Below are 15,869 nucleotides of genomic sequence, written 5' to 3' on the forward strand. Positions count from 1 at the left end.
CAGATATCTAGACATGTTCATCATTTGTTAGGACTAATACCTCTAGAATCCAGTTGTGTTAGGACTAGTACCTCTAGAATGAGTCCATCACATGGAGATAGCAAGACGTGAGACAGTTGTGAGTCCATTTAGTGATTTGGTACGGGTAGTAGAAATGTTCCACGCCTTTTTCCCGAGTGTGACCCTGAGTTATCGAACCAATGAGACGACATGCACTATAACAACAATTTCTATCAAGCTTTTGCGAGCGAGTTAAATTCTAGTTTTTAGAGACACGATCATTAACACTGATGAACGTAAACATTAGAATTAAAGTAGGCATGGGTACGAGGACTTGATTCTTATAACCATATGTTTGTGATCGGGATCATCCTGATCTTAATTTATGCAATGGAAGACACCTGTTAAGATGTGCTACCTCTTGATCTTGCATTGGTTTTCCCTTAAAGAGGAAAGGGTGATGCAGCAAAGTAGCATAAGTATTTCCCTCAGTTTGGAGAACCAAAGTATCAATCCAGTAGGAGACGACGCACAAGTCACCGAATACCTGCACAAACAATCAGAAACTTGCACCCAACGTGATAAAGGGGTTGTCAATCCCTTCACGGTCACTTGCAAAGTGAGATCTGATTGAGATAGATAAATGGTAAAGTAAATATTTTTGGTATTTTTGGTTTATAGATAGGAAAGTAAAGATTGCAAAATAATAGATCAGAAACTAGCAAGATGTAAACGAGATTCAAAAATATGCAAATGAGATCCGGGGGCCATAGATTTCAGTAGTGGCTTCTCTCAAGATAGCAAATATTACACTGGACAAATTACTGCCAAGCAATTGATAGAAAAGCGCATAGTTATGACGATATCTAAGGCAATGATCATGAACATAGGCATCACATCCGTGTCAAGTAGACCGACTCCTGCCTGCATCTACTACTATTACTTCACACATCGACCGCTATCCAGCATGCATCTAGAGTATTAAGTTCATAAAGAACGGAGTAACGCATTAAGCAAGATGAAATGATGCAGAGGAATTAACTCAAGCAATATGATGAAAATCCCATCTTGTTATCCTCAATGGCAACAATACAATACGTGCCTTGCTGCCCCTACTATCACTGGGAAAGGACATCGCAAGATTGAACCCCAACCTAAGAACTTCTCCCATGCAAGAAAGATCAATCTAGTAGGCCAAACTAAACCGATAATTTGAAGAGACTTGCAAAGATATCAAATCATGCATATAAGAATTCAGAGAAGAACCAAATAATATTCATAGATAATCTTGATCATAAATCCACAATTCATCGTGTGACGCCCCCGATTCAATCGTACACTAATCATACACGCAAACATGTACGATCAAGATCAGGGACTCACGGGAAGATATCACAACACAACTCTACAAATAAGATAAGTCATACAAGCATCATAATACAAGCCAGGGGCCTCAAGGGCTCGAATACAAGTGCTCGATCATAGACGAGTCAGCGAAAGCAAACATATCTGAGTACAGACATAAGTTAAACAAGGTGCCATAAGATGGCTAGCACAAACTGGGATACAGATCGAAAAGGCGCAGGCCTCCTGCCTGGGATCCTCCTAAACTACTCCTGGTCGTCGTCAGCGGCCTGCACGTAGAAGTAGGCACCTCCGGTGTAGTAGGAGTCATTGTCAACGGTGGCGTCTGGCTCCAAGGCTCCAACATCTGGTTGCAACAACCAGGAAGAAGGGAAAGGGGGAAAAGGGGGGAGAAAAGCAACCGTGAGTACTCATCCAAAGTACTCGCAAGCAAGGATCTACACTACATATGCATGGGTATCTGTGTAAAGGGGCTATATCGGTGGACTGAACTGCAGAATACCAGAATAAGAGGGGGATAGCTAGTCCCATGGAAGACTACGCTTCTGGCCGCCTCCATCTTGTAGCATGTAGAAGAGAGTAGATTGAAGTCCTCCAAGTAGCATCGCATAGCATAATCCTACCCGGTGATCCTTGATGTCTACTACACAACCTTCTTCTTGTAGACGTTGTTGGGCCTGCAAGTGCACAGGTTTGTAGGACAGTAGCAAATTTTCCTCAAGTGGATGACCTAAGGTTTATCAATCCGTCGGAGGCGTAGGATGAAGATGGTCTCTCTCAAACAACCCTGCAACCAAATAACAAAGAGTCTCTTGTGTCCCCAACACACCCAATACAATGGCAAATTGTATAGGTGCACTATTTCGGCGAAGAGATGGTGATACAAGTGCAATATGGATAGTAGACATAGGTTTTTGTAATCTGAAATAATAAAAACAGCAAGGTAACTAATGATAAAAGTGAGCGTAAACGGTATTGCAATGATAGGAAACAAGGCCTAGGGTTCATACTTTCACTAGTGCAAGTTCTCTCAACAATAATAACATAGATAGATCATATAACAATCCCTCAACATGCAACAAAGAGTCACTCCAAAGCCACTAATAGCGGAGAACAAACGTAGAGATTATGGTAGGGTAGAAACCACCTCAAAGTTATTCTTTTGGATCAATCTATTCAAGAGTTCGTACTAGAATAACACCTTAAGACACAAATCAAGCAAAACCCTAATGTCACCTAGATACTCCATTGTCACCTCAAGTATCCGTGGGCATGATTATACAATATGCATCACACAATCTCAGATTCATCCAACCAACACAAAGTACTTCAAAGAGTGCCCCAAAGTTTCTACCGGAGAGTCAAGAACGTGTGCCAACCCCTATGCATAGGTTCATGGGCGGAGCCCGCAAGTTGGTCACCAAAACATACATCAAGAGGCACACGATATCCCATTGTCACCACAGATAAACACGGCAAGACATACATCAAGTGTTCTCATAAAAGACTCAATCCGATAAGATAAATTCAAAGGGGAAACTCAATTCATCACAAGAGAGTAGAGGGGGATAAACATCATAAGATCCAACTACAATAGCAAAGCTCGGGATACATCAAGATCGTGCCATGGAGGGAACACGAGAGAGAACACGAGAGAGAGAGAGAGAGAGAGAGAGAGAGAGAGAGAGAGAGAGAGAGAGAAAGAGAGATCAAACACATAGCTACTGCTACATACCCTCACCCCCGAGGGTGAATTACTCCCGCCTCGTCATGGAGAGCGTCGGGATGATGAAGATGGCCACCGGTGATGGATTCCCCCTCCGGCAGGGTGCCGAAACGGGCTCCCGAGAGGTTTTTGGTGGCTACAGAGGCTTGCGGCGGCGGAACTCCCGATCTATCTTGATTTTCGATGGTTTTAGGGTACGTAGGCATATATAGGCGAAAGAAGTCAGTCGGGACATGCTCAAGGGGCCCACGAGATAGGGGGCGCGCCTTACAGGGGGGTGCCCTCCTATGTCGTGGCTGCCTTGAGGATCTTCTGACGTGAACTCCAAGTCTCCAGGATCACATTCTTCCAAAAAATCACGCTGCCGAAGGTTTCATTCCATTTGGACTCCGTTTGATATTCCTTTTCTTCGAAATACTGAAATAGGCAATAAAACAGCAATATGGGCTGCGCCTCCGGTTAGTAGGTTAGTCCCAAAAATGATATAAATGTGTAAAATAAAGCCCATAAACATCCAAAAAGGGTAATATAATAGCATGGAACAATAGAAAATTATAGATACGTTAGAGACGTATCAAGCATCCCCAAGCTTAATTCCTGCTCGTCCTCGAGTAGGTAAATGATAAAAACAGAATTTTTGTTGTGGAATGCTACCTAGCATAATTCTCAATGTAATTTTCTCTATTGTGGCATGAATGGTCAGATCCAAATGATCCAAAATAAAAGTTCATATTGATAAAAGAAATAGTAACACTTCAAGCATACTAATCAAAGTAATCATGTCTTCTCAAAATAACATGGCAAAAGAAAGTTCATCCCTACAAAATCATATAGTTAGGCTATGCTTCATTTTCGTCACACAAAGATGTTCCCAACTTCTATACCCTTGATGAAAAGCCAAGCAATTGTTTCATACTTAAATAATCTCAAACTTTTTCAACCTTCACGCAATACATGAGCATGAGCCATGGATATAGCACTATGGCTGGAATAGAATATGATGATGGGGATTGTGTGGAGAAGACAAAAAAGGAGAAAGTCTCACATTGACGAGGATAATCAACGGGCTATGGAGATGCTCATCAATTGATGTCAACATGAGGAGTAGGGATTGCCATGCAACGGATGCACTAGAGCTATAAATGAATGCTCAACAAAAGAAAACTAGTGGATGTGCATCCAACTTGCTTGCTCACGAAGACCTAGGGCATTTGAGGAAGTCCATCGTAGGAATATACAAGCCAAGTTCTATAATGAAAAATTCCCACTAGTATGAAAAAGACAACTTATGAGACTCACTATATGAAAAACATGGTGCTACTTTGAAGCACAAGTGTGGAAAAAGAGATAGTAACATTGCCCTTTTTATTTATTTTCTTTTCCTTTTTTGGGCCTTTCTTTTTTTTGGCCTTTCTTCTTTTCTTTTTATTTTTCTTTTTCTTTTTGGGCAATGCTCTAATAATGATGATCATCACACTATCATTGATTACAACATATGAATTACAACTCAAAGCTAGAACAAGATATGACTCTATATGAATGCCTCCGGCGGTGTACCGGGATGGTGCAATGAATCAAGAGTGACATGTATGAAAAATAATGCATGGTGGCTTTGCCACAAATACGATGTCAACTACATGATCATGCACTGGCAATATGACAAAAGTAAAGTATGTCATGATGATGAGCGGAACGGTGGAAAGTTGCATGGCAATATATCTTGAAATGGCTATGGAAATGCCATAATAGGTAGGTATGGTGGCTATTTTGAGGAAGATATAGGGAGGTTTATGTGTGATAGAGCGTATCATATCACGGGGTTTGGATGCACCGGCGAAGTTTGCACCAACTCTCAAGGTGAGAAAGGGCAATGCACGGTACCGAAGAGGCTAGCAAAGGTGGAAAGGTAAAAGTGCGTATAATCCATGGACTCAACATTAGTCAAAAGAACTCATATACTTATTGCAAAAATTTAGAAGTCATAGAAAACCAAGTACTACGCGCATGCTCCTAGGGGGATAGATTGGTAGGAAAAGACCATCGCTCGTCCCCGACCGCCACTCATAAGGATGCACAAGCCAGGTACACTTCATGTTTCAAATTTGTTACACAACTTTAACCATACGTGCATGCTACGGGACTTGCTAACTTCAAGAGAAGCATTCTTTAAATTCATAATCACCCAACTAGCATGACTTTAATATCAGTACCTCCATATCTCAAAACAATTATCAAGTATCAAATTGATCATAGCATCCAATTCACTTCCTATGATAGTTTTTATTATACCCAACTTGGATGCTCATCATTCTAGGACCAACATTGTAACCATAGCAAATACCATGCTGTTCTAAAAGACTCTCAAATTAATATAAGTGAAGCATGAGATACTAGTAATTTCTACAAAATATAACTACCGCCGTGCTCTAAAAGATATAAGTGATGCACTAGAGCAAATGACAAACTACTCCGAAAGATATAAGTGAAGATCAATGAGTAGTCGAGTAATTGTGCAACTATGTGAAGACTCTCTAACATTAAGGAATTTCAGATCTTGGTATTGTATTCAAACAGCAAGCAAAACAAAATAAAATGACACTCCAAGAAAAACACATATCATGTGGTGAATAAAAATATAGCTCCAAGTAAAGTTACCGATGAACGAAGACGAAAGAGGGGATGCCTTCCCGGGGCATCCCGAAGCTTAGGATCTTGGCCATCCTTGAATATTTCCTTGGGGTGCCTTGGGAATCCCCAAGATTAGTCTCTTGCCACTCCTTATTCCATAGTACATCAAATCTTTACCCAAAACTTGAAAACTCCACAACACAAAACTCAACAGAAAACTCGTAAGCTCCGTTAGTATAAGAAAATAAAACCACCACTTAGGTACTGTTATGAACTCATTATAAATTCATATTGGTGTAATATATACTGTATTTCAACTTATCTATGGTTCATACATTCCGATACTACTCATAGATTCATCAAAATAAGCAAACAACACATAGAAAACAGAATCTGTCAAAAACAGAACAGTCTGTAGTAATCTGTATCAAATGTATATTTATGGAACTCCAACAATCCTACCAAATTAGGAAGTCCTAAGCAATTCGTTTACCAATCCAGAGAAAAAAGAATCAGATCAGAAGCACGTTTCTGTGAATTAACAAAACTAAATTACTGGGTGCAAAAGTTTCTGATTTTCAGCAGGATCAACACAACTATTACCGTAAGCTATCCTAAAGGTCTTACTTGGCACTTTATTGAAATAAAAGCTATAAAACATGATTACTACAGTAGCATAATCATGTGGACACACAAAAACAGTGAGGATAAATATTGGGTTGTCTCCCAACAAGCGCTTTTCTTTAATGCCTTTCTAGCTAGGCATGATGATGACAATGATGCTCACATAAAAGATAAGAATTGAAACATAACGGGAGCATCATGAAGCATATGACTAGCACATTTAAGCCTAACCCACTTCCTATGCATTGGGATTTTGTGAGCAAACAACTTATGGAAACAATAATCAACAAGCATAGGAATGCAAAACAAGCATAGCTTCAAGATTTTCAACACATAGAGAGGAAACTTGACATTATTGCAATTCCTACAAGCATATATTCCTCCCTCATTATAATTTTCAGTAGCATCATGAATGAATTCAACAATATAACCAGCACCTAAAGCATTCTTTTCATGATCTACTTGCATAGAAATTTTACTATTCTCCACATAAGCAAAATTCTTCTCATTCGGAAAAGTGGAAGTATCATAAGAGACTTGAACACTAAAAATTGTTTCCACATTAAAAGAGTAATGTTCAGAAAAAGGGTAATCATAATCATGACAAAATTTGTAAATATAATCATCACTACTTTTTATAGCATAAGTTTCATCACAATAATCATCATAAGTAGCAACTTCGTTCTCATCATAATCGATTGAAACCTCTCCCAAGATAGTGGAATCACTAAATAAAGTTGACACTCTTCCAAATCCACTTTCATATTCATCACAATAAGATTCAACATCCTCCAAAATAGTGGGATAACTACTTCCTAAAGTTGACACTCTTCCAAACCCACTTTCATCAATATAATCATCATACGTAGGGGGCATGCTATCATCATAACAACTTTGCATATCAAAACTTCGGATGCTAAAAATATCATCTTCATTAAACATAGCATCCCCAAGCTTGGGAAAAACATTAATTTCAGCAAATAAATTCTCAAATATTTCATCCTCATCAAACATAGCTTCCCCAAGCTTGGGCTCTTTCATATCATAAGCATAGTCACTCTCATCATTAAAAATATTGATAGCACCAATAGTATAGCACTTATCATCATCACAATGAGTAGTAGGAGCAACATCATTTGAGAGGGATACCTTTCTACCTTTGTTGCTCCTTCTTTTCTTTTTCTTCTTCATATTATGTGTGGGTTCAACCTTCCTCTTTGAGCTCCTTATCGATGAGATTGGTTGAATAGAAAGCTCCTCCTCGTTACCTAATTCATCATAAGAAATAATAGGAGGATATTGGGAAGTCTCTTCCCTTTCATTAGTATTCTCATCATCTTCTATTTGCTTTCTTTTCTTTAGGTAATTGGCAATATAAGAATTTTCAATGCAATTCTCCGCACAAAACAAATAAATCTTTTCTAGATCAATATCAAGGAATTTCTTATGGGCAAATTCTGGAAGGTCCTTAAGTAGACGTTTCAACTCTTCATAACCCAAAAGCAAACTAAGTTCATTATAATGTGCAATGGAAATCAAATCATCACAATTTTTGGACACGATTCGATCATGAAACAATTTTCATAGGGGATGTAAATGACCACGTTCATTGCAAAGTTCACAAGTACGGCAAAGGAATTTTAAATTTTCAGCACTCACACCTAGCCTTTCATGCAACCATTTAGTTTCTAAATGCTTATGCCTCTTGCAATAAATATCTTCTCTATTTGGTGTGTTCATGCAAACATGCACTCCACAAAAGTTGACATGCTCATAAGAGATATTTTCATCATGACTAGAGCAACCATCATTAAGACTATGGATATTCAAGGAGTTTATATTAACAACATTGCAATCATGCTCATCATTCAAAGATTTAGTACCAAGCATTTTAATGCACTCTTCTTCTAGCACTTGAGCACAATTTTCCTTTCCATCAAACTCACGAAAGATATTAAAAAGACAAAGCGTATGAGACAAACTCAATTCCATTTTTTTGTAGTTTTCTTTTATAAACTAAACTAGTGATAAAACAAGAAACTAAAAGACTCGATTGCAAGACCCAAATATATACCTTCAAGCACTCACCTCCCCGGCAACGGCGCCAGAAAAGAGCTTGATGTCTACTACACAACCTTCTCCTTGTAGACGTTGTTGGGCCTACAAGTGCACATGTTTGTAGGACAGTAGCAAATTTCCCTCAAGTGGATGACCTAAGGTTTATCAATCTGTGGGAGGCGTAGGATGAAGATGGCCTCTCTCAAACAACCCTGCAACCAAATAACAAAGAGTCTCTTGTGTCCCCGGCACACCCAATACAATGGCAAATTGTATAGGTGCACTAGTTCGGCGAAGAGATGGTGATACAAGTGCAATATGGATAGTAGATATAGGTTTTTGTAATCTGAAATAATAAAAACAGCAAGGTAACTAATGATAAAAGTGAGCGTAAACGGTATTGCAATGATAGGAAACAAGGCCTAGGGTTCATACTTTCACTAGTGCAAGTTCTCTCAACAATAATAACATAGATAGATCATATAACAATCCCTCAACATGCAACAAAGAGTCACTCCAAAGCCACTAATAGAGGAGAACAAACGTAGAGATTATGGTAGGGTACGAAACCACCTCAAAGTTATTCTTTTGGATCGATCTATTCAAGAGTTCGTGCTAGAATAACACCTTAAGACACAAATCAAGCAAAACCCTAATGTCACCTAGATACTCCATTGTCACCTCAAGTATCCGTGGGCATGATTATACGATATGCATCACACAATCTTAGATTCATCCAACCAACACAAAGTACTTCAAAGAGTGCCCCAAAGTTTCTACTGGAGAGTCAAGAACGTGTGCCAACCCTATGCATAGGTTCATGGGCGGAACCCGCAAGTTGGTCACCCAAACATACATCAAGAGGCACATGATATCCCATTGTCATCATAGATAAACACGGCAAGACATACATCAAGTGTTCTCATAAAAGACTCAATCCAATAAGATAAATTCAAAGGGGAAACTCAATTCATCACAAGAGAGTAGAGGGGGAGAAACATCATAAGATCCAACTACAATAGCAAAGCTCGGGATACATCAAGATCGTGCCATGGAGGGAACACGAGAGAGAGAGAGAGAGAGAGAGAGAGAGAGAGAGAGAGAGAGAGATCAAACACATAGCTACTGCTACATACCCTCACCCCCGAGGGTGAACTACTCCCTCCTCATCATGGAGAGCGCCGGGATGATGAAGATGGCCACCGGTGATGGATTCCCCCTCCGGCAGGGTGCCGGAACGGGCTCTCGAGAGATTTTTGGTGGCTACAGAGGCTTGCGACGGCGGAACTCCTGATCTATCTTGATTTTCGATGGTTTTAGGGTACGCAGGCATATATAGGTGAAAGAAGTCGGTCGGGAGGTGCTTGAGGGGCCCACAAGACAGGGGGCACGCCCTACAGGGGGGCGCCCTCCTATGCCGTGGCTGCCTTGAGGATCTTCTGACGTGAACTCCAAGTCTCCAGGATCATATTCTTCCAAAAAAATCACGCTGCCGAAGGTTTCATTCCGTTTGGACTCCGTTTGATATTCCTTTTCTTCGAAATACTGAAACAGGCAATAAAACAGCAATATGGGCTAGGCCTCCGGTTAGTAGGTTAGTCCCAAAAATGATATAAATGTGTAAAATAAAGCCCATAAACATCCAAAAGGGGTAATATAATAGCATGGAACAATCAAAAATTATAGATACGTTGGAGACGTGTCAATCCTCCCCTCGTCGCCTTGTGGAAAAGCGATCACCGGGTTGTCTGTGGAACTTGTCTGGGTGTGTTTTATTATGTATCCAGTTCTAGTTGTCATAAGGTCAAGGTACAACTCCGGGTCGTCCTTTTACCGAGGGACACGGCTATTCAAATAGATAAACTTCCTTGCAGGGGTGCACCACATAACCCAACACGCTCGATCCCATTTGGCCAGACACACTTTCCTGGGTCATGCCCGGCCTCGGAAGATCAACACGTCGCAGCCCTACCTAGGCACAACAGAGAGGTCAGCACGCCGGTCTAAATCCTATGGCGCAGGGGTCTGGGCCCATCGCCCATTGCACACCTGCATGTTGCGAGGGCGGCCGGAAGTAGAACTAGCCCCCTTAATACAAGAGCAGGCTTATGGTCCAATCCGGCGTGCGCCGCTCAGTCGCTGACGTCAAGAAGGCTTCGGCTGATACCACGACGTCGAGTGCCTATAACTATTCCCGCGTAGTTGGTTAGTGTGTATAGGCCAGTGGCCAGACTCAGATCAAATACCAAGATCTTGTTAAGCATGTTATTTTGAAGTAACTGCAGACGCCGACCAGGGCTAGGCCCACCTCTCTCCTAGGTGGTCTCAACCTGCCCTGTCGCTCCACCACAAAGTAACAGTCGGGGGCCGTTGGAAACCCAGGCCCAGCTCTACCGGGATGGAGCCACCTGTCCCTTCAGCCCCCATCTCCGAACAGTATCATAAGTAATGTAATAGTATAAAGTATACATCATATGCCCATAATCACCTCCCGAAGTGATCACGGCCCAGTAGTATAGCATGGCAGACGTACAAGAGTGTAGGGACACTGATGGAATACTAGCATCCTATACTAAGCATTTAGGATTGCAGGTAAGTGCTACGTCTCGAGCTTGCGTTGGTTTTCCCCGAAGAGGAGAGGATGATGCAGCACAGTAGCGTAAGTATTTCCCTCAGTTTTTGAGAACCAAGGTATCAATCCAGTAGGAGGTCACGTGCAAGTCCCTCGTACCTGCACAAAATGATAGCAACTCGCAACCAACGCTTAGGGGTTGTCAATCCCTGCACGGTCACTTACGAGAGTGAGATCTGATAGAGATAATATTTTTGGTATTTTTGATAGATAGATGCAAGGTAAAATGTAAAGGCAAAATAAAAACAAAGCAAGTAAATAAAGTGATATAGATTGATATGATGAGAATAGACCCGGGGGCCATAGGTTTCACTAGTGGCTTCTCTCAAGAGCATAAGTATTCTACGATGGGTGAACAAATTGCTGTTGAGCAATTGACAGAATTGAGCATAGTTATGAGTATATCTAGGCAATGATCATGTATATAGGCATCACGTCCGAGACAAGTAGATCGAAACGATTCTGCATCTACTACTATTACTCCACTCATCGACCGCTATCCAGCATGCATCTAGAGTATTAAGTAAAAACAGAGTAACTCCTCAAGCAAGATGACATGATGTAGAGGGATAAATTCATGCAATATGATAAAAAAAACCATCTTGTTATCCTCGATGGCAACAATACACTACGTGCCTTGCAACTCTTTCTGTCACTGAGTAAGGACACCGCAAGATTGAACCCAAAGCCATGCACTTCTCCCATTGCAAGAACTACCAATCTAGTTGGCCAAACCAAACGGATAATTCGAAGAGACTTGCAAAGATAACTCAATCATACATAAAAGAATTCAGAGAAGAATCAAATATTTTCCATAGATAATACTGGATCATAAACCCACAATTCATCGGTCTCAACAAACACACCGCAAAAAGAAGATTACATCGAATAGATCTCCACGAGAGAGGGAGAGAACATTGTATTGAGATCCAAAAAGAGAGAAGAAGCCATCTAGCTACTAGCTATGGACCCGAAGGTCTGAAGTAAACTACTCACACTTCATCGAAGGGGCCATGGTGATGATGTAGAAGCCCTCCGTGGTGGATGCCCCCTCCGGCGGAGCTCCGGAACAGGCCCCAAGATGGGATCTCGTGGATACAGAAGGTTGCGGCGGTGGAATTAGGTTTTTTGCTCCTCTCCTGCTCGTTTGGGGGTACGTAGGTATATATAGGAGGAAGGAGTACGTCGGTGGAGCTTCGAGGGGCCCATGAGGTAGGGGGCGCGCCTAGGGGGAGGGGCGCGCCCTCCACCCTCGTGACTGCCTCGTGGATTTCTTGACGGAGGGTCCAAGTCTCCTGGATCTTATCTGATGAGAAAATCACGTTCCCGAAGGTTTTATTCCGTTTGGACTCCGTTTGATATTCTGTTTCTTCGAAATACTGAAAAAGGCAAAAAACAGCAATTCTGGGCTGGGCCTCCGGTTAATAGCTTAGTCCCAAAAATAATATAAAAGTGGAAAATAAAGCCCATTATAGTCCAACACAGTAGATAAAGTAGCATGGAGCAATCAAAAATTATAGATACGTTGGAGACGTATCAAGCATCCCCAAGCTTAATTCCTGCTCGTCCACGAGTAGGTAAATGATAAAAAAGAATTTTTGATGCGGAGTGATACTTTAGCATAATTTCAATGTAAAACTTCTTAATTGTGATATAAATATTTAGATCCAAAAGAATCAAGACAAAAGTTCATATTGACACAAAAATAATAATACTTCAATCATACTAATCAAAGTAATCATGTCTTCTCAAAATAACATGGCAAAAGAAAGTTCGTCCCTACAAAATCATATAGTTAGGCTATGCTTCATTTTCGTCACACAAAGATGTTCCCAACTTCTATACCCCCGATGACAAGCCAAGCAATTGTTTCATACTTAAATAATCTCAAACTTTTTCAACCTTCATGCAATACATGAGCGTGAGCCATGGATATAGCACTATGGGTGGAATAGAATATGATGATGGGGATTGTGTGGAGAAGACAAAAAAGGAGAAGGTCTCACATCAACTAGGCATATCAATGGACTATGGAGATGCCCATCAATAGATGTCGATGTGAGCGAGTAGGGATTGCCATGCAACGAATGCAGTAGAGCTATGAATGCTCAACAAAAGAAAACTAGTGGGTGTGCATCCAACTTGCTTGCTCATGAAGACCTAGGGCATTTGAGGAAGCCCATCGTAGGAATATACAAGCTAAGTTATATAATGAAAAATTCCCACTAGTATAAAAAGACAACTTATCAGACTCACTACATGAAAAACTAGGTGCTACTTTGAAGCACAATATATGAGACTCACTACATGAAGAACAAGGTGCTACTTTGAAGCACAAGTGTGGAAAAAGAGATAGTAGCATTTCCCTTTGTATTATTTTTTTATTTTTTTATATATATTTTTTGGGCCTTTCTCTTTTTTTTGGCCTTTCTCCCTTTTTTTTGGGCAATGCTCTAATAATGATGATCATCACACTTTCATTACACCATATGAATTACAACTCGAAACTAGAACAAGATATGACTCTATATGAATGCCTCCGGCGGTGTGCCGGGATGGTGCAATGAATCAAGAGTGACATGAAAAATAATGCATGGTGGCTTTGCCACAAATACGATGTCAACTACAAGATCATGCAATGGCAATATGACAAAATTAATGCATGTCACGATGATGATGGTGGAAGTTGCATGGCAATATATCTCGGAATGGCTATGGAAATGCCATGATAGGTAGGTATGGTGGCTGTTTTGAGGAAGATATAAGGAGGTTTATGTGTGATAGAGCGTATTGTATCATGGGGTTTGGATGCACCGGAGAAGTTTGCGCCAACTCTCAAGGTGAGAAAGGGCAATGCACGGTACCGAAGAGGCTAGCAAAGGCGGAAAGGTGAGAGTGCGTATAATCCATGGACTCAACATTAGTCAAAAGAACTTATATACTTATTGCAAAAATGTAGAAGTCATCAAAAATCAAGTACTACGCGCATGCTCCTAGGGGGATAGATTGGTAGGAAAAGACCATCGCTCGTCCCCGACCGCCACTCATAAGGATGCACAAGCCAGGTACACTTCATGTTTCAAATTTGTTACATAACTTTAACCATACGTGCATGCTACGGGATTTGAAAACTTCAACACAAGTATTTCTCAAATTCATAATCACCCAACTAGCACGACTATGATATTATCACCTCCATATCTCAAAACAATTATCAAGCATCAAACTTATCTTAGTATTCAACGCACTCAAAAGAAAGTTTCACATATCTTGAACACCAAGTATATTAACATTAAGAAAATTACCATGCTATTAAAGACTCTCAAAATAATCTAAGTGAAGCATGAGATATCAGGTTTCTTTAAAACAAATCCACCACCATGCTCAAAAAGATCTAAGTGAAGCACTAGAGCAAAAATTATCAAGCTCAAAAGATATAAGTGAAGCACATAGAGTATTCTAAAAAATTCCAAAACATGTATGGCTCTCTCAAAAGGTGTGTACAACAAGGATGATTGTGGTAGACTAACAAGCAAAGACACAAATAATACAAGACGCTCCAAGCAAAACACATATCATGTTGGTGAATAAAAATATAGCTCCAAGTAAATTACCGATGGGAGTGGACGAAAGAGGGGATGCCTTCCGGGGCATCCCCAAGCTTTGACTTTTTGGTGTCCTTCGATTATCTTGGGGGCGCCATGGGCATCCCCAAGCTTAGGCTCTTGCCACTCCTTGTTCCATAATCCATCAAAAGAATTCACCCAAAACTTGAAAACTTCACAACACAAAACTCAACAGAAATCTCGTGAGCTCCGTTAGAGAAAGAAAACAAAAGACTACTTCAAGGTACTGTAATGAACTCATTCTTTATTTATATTCGTGTTAAACCTACTGTATTCCAACTTCTCTATGGTTTATAAACTAATTTACTAGCCATAGATTCATCAAAATAAGCAAACAACACACGAAAAACAGAATCTGTCAAAAACTGAACAGTCTGTAGTAATCTGTAACTAACGCAAACTTCTGGAACTCTAAAAATGCTACCAAAATTGGAAGTCCTGGACAATTTGTTTATTGATCAGCAGCAAAAAGAATCAACGCAAAAGAACTCTCCAGTAAAAAATGGAAGCTAATCTCGTGAGCGCTAAGCTTTCTGTTTTTCAGCAGAATCAAATCAACTATCATCAAAGGTTATCCTATAGGTCTTACTTGGCAAAAACACTAATTAAAACATAAAACCACATCCAAACAGAAGGTAGATGGATTATTTATTCCTAAACGGAAGAAAAAATAAAAAACACAAAATAAAATTGGGTTGCCTCCCAACAAGCGCTATCGTTTAACGCCCCTAGCTAGGCATTGATAATTTTAATGATGCTCACAAGAAAGACAAGAACTGAAGCGCAAAGAGAGCATCATGAAACAAGTGACAAACACATCTAAGTCTAACATACTTCCTATGCATAGGCATATTAGAAGCAAACAAATTTGCAAGGCAAACAAAAACTAGCATATGCAAGGAATGAGAAAGAGACGATAGCAATCTCAACATGACGAGAGGTAATTTAGTAACATGAAAATTTCTACAACCATATTTTCCTTTCTCATAATAATTACATGTAGGATCATAAGCAAATTCAACAAAATAGCTATCACATAACATATTCTCAACACGATCCACATGCATGCAAAGTTGACACTCTTCCAAGATAGTGGGATTAACATTAACTAAAGTCATGACCTCTCCAAACCCACTTTTATCAAAAAAAATCATAAGATTGAATATTCTCCAAATATGTGGGATCTAGAGTTGACACTCTTCCAAACCCA

Source organism: Triticum aestivum, chromosome 6B, assembly GCF_018294505.1.
Source record: "Triticum aestivum cultivar Chinese Spring chromosome 6B, IWGSC CS RefSeq v2.1, whole genome shotgun sequence".
NCBI classification, from domain to species: Eukaryota; Viridiplantae; Streptophyta; class Magnoliopsida; order Poales; family Poaceae; genus Triticum; species Triticum aestivum.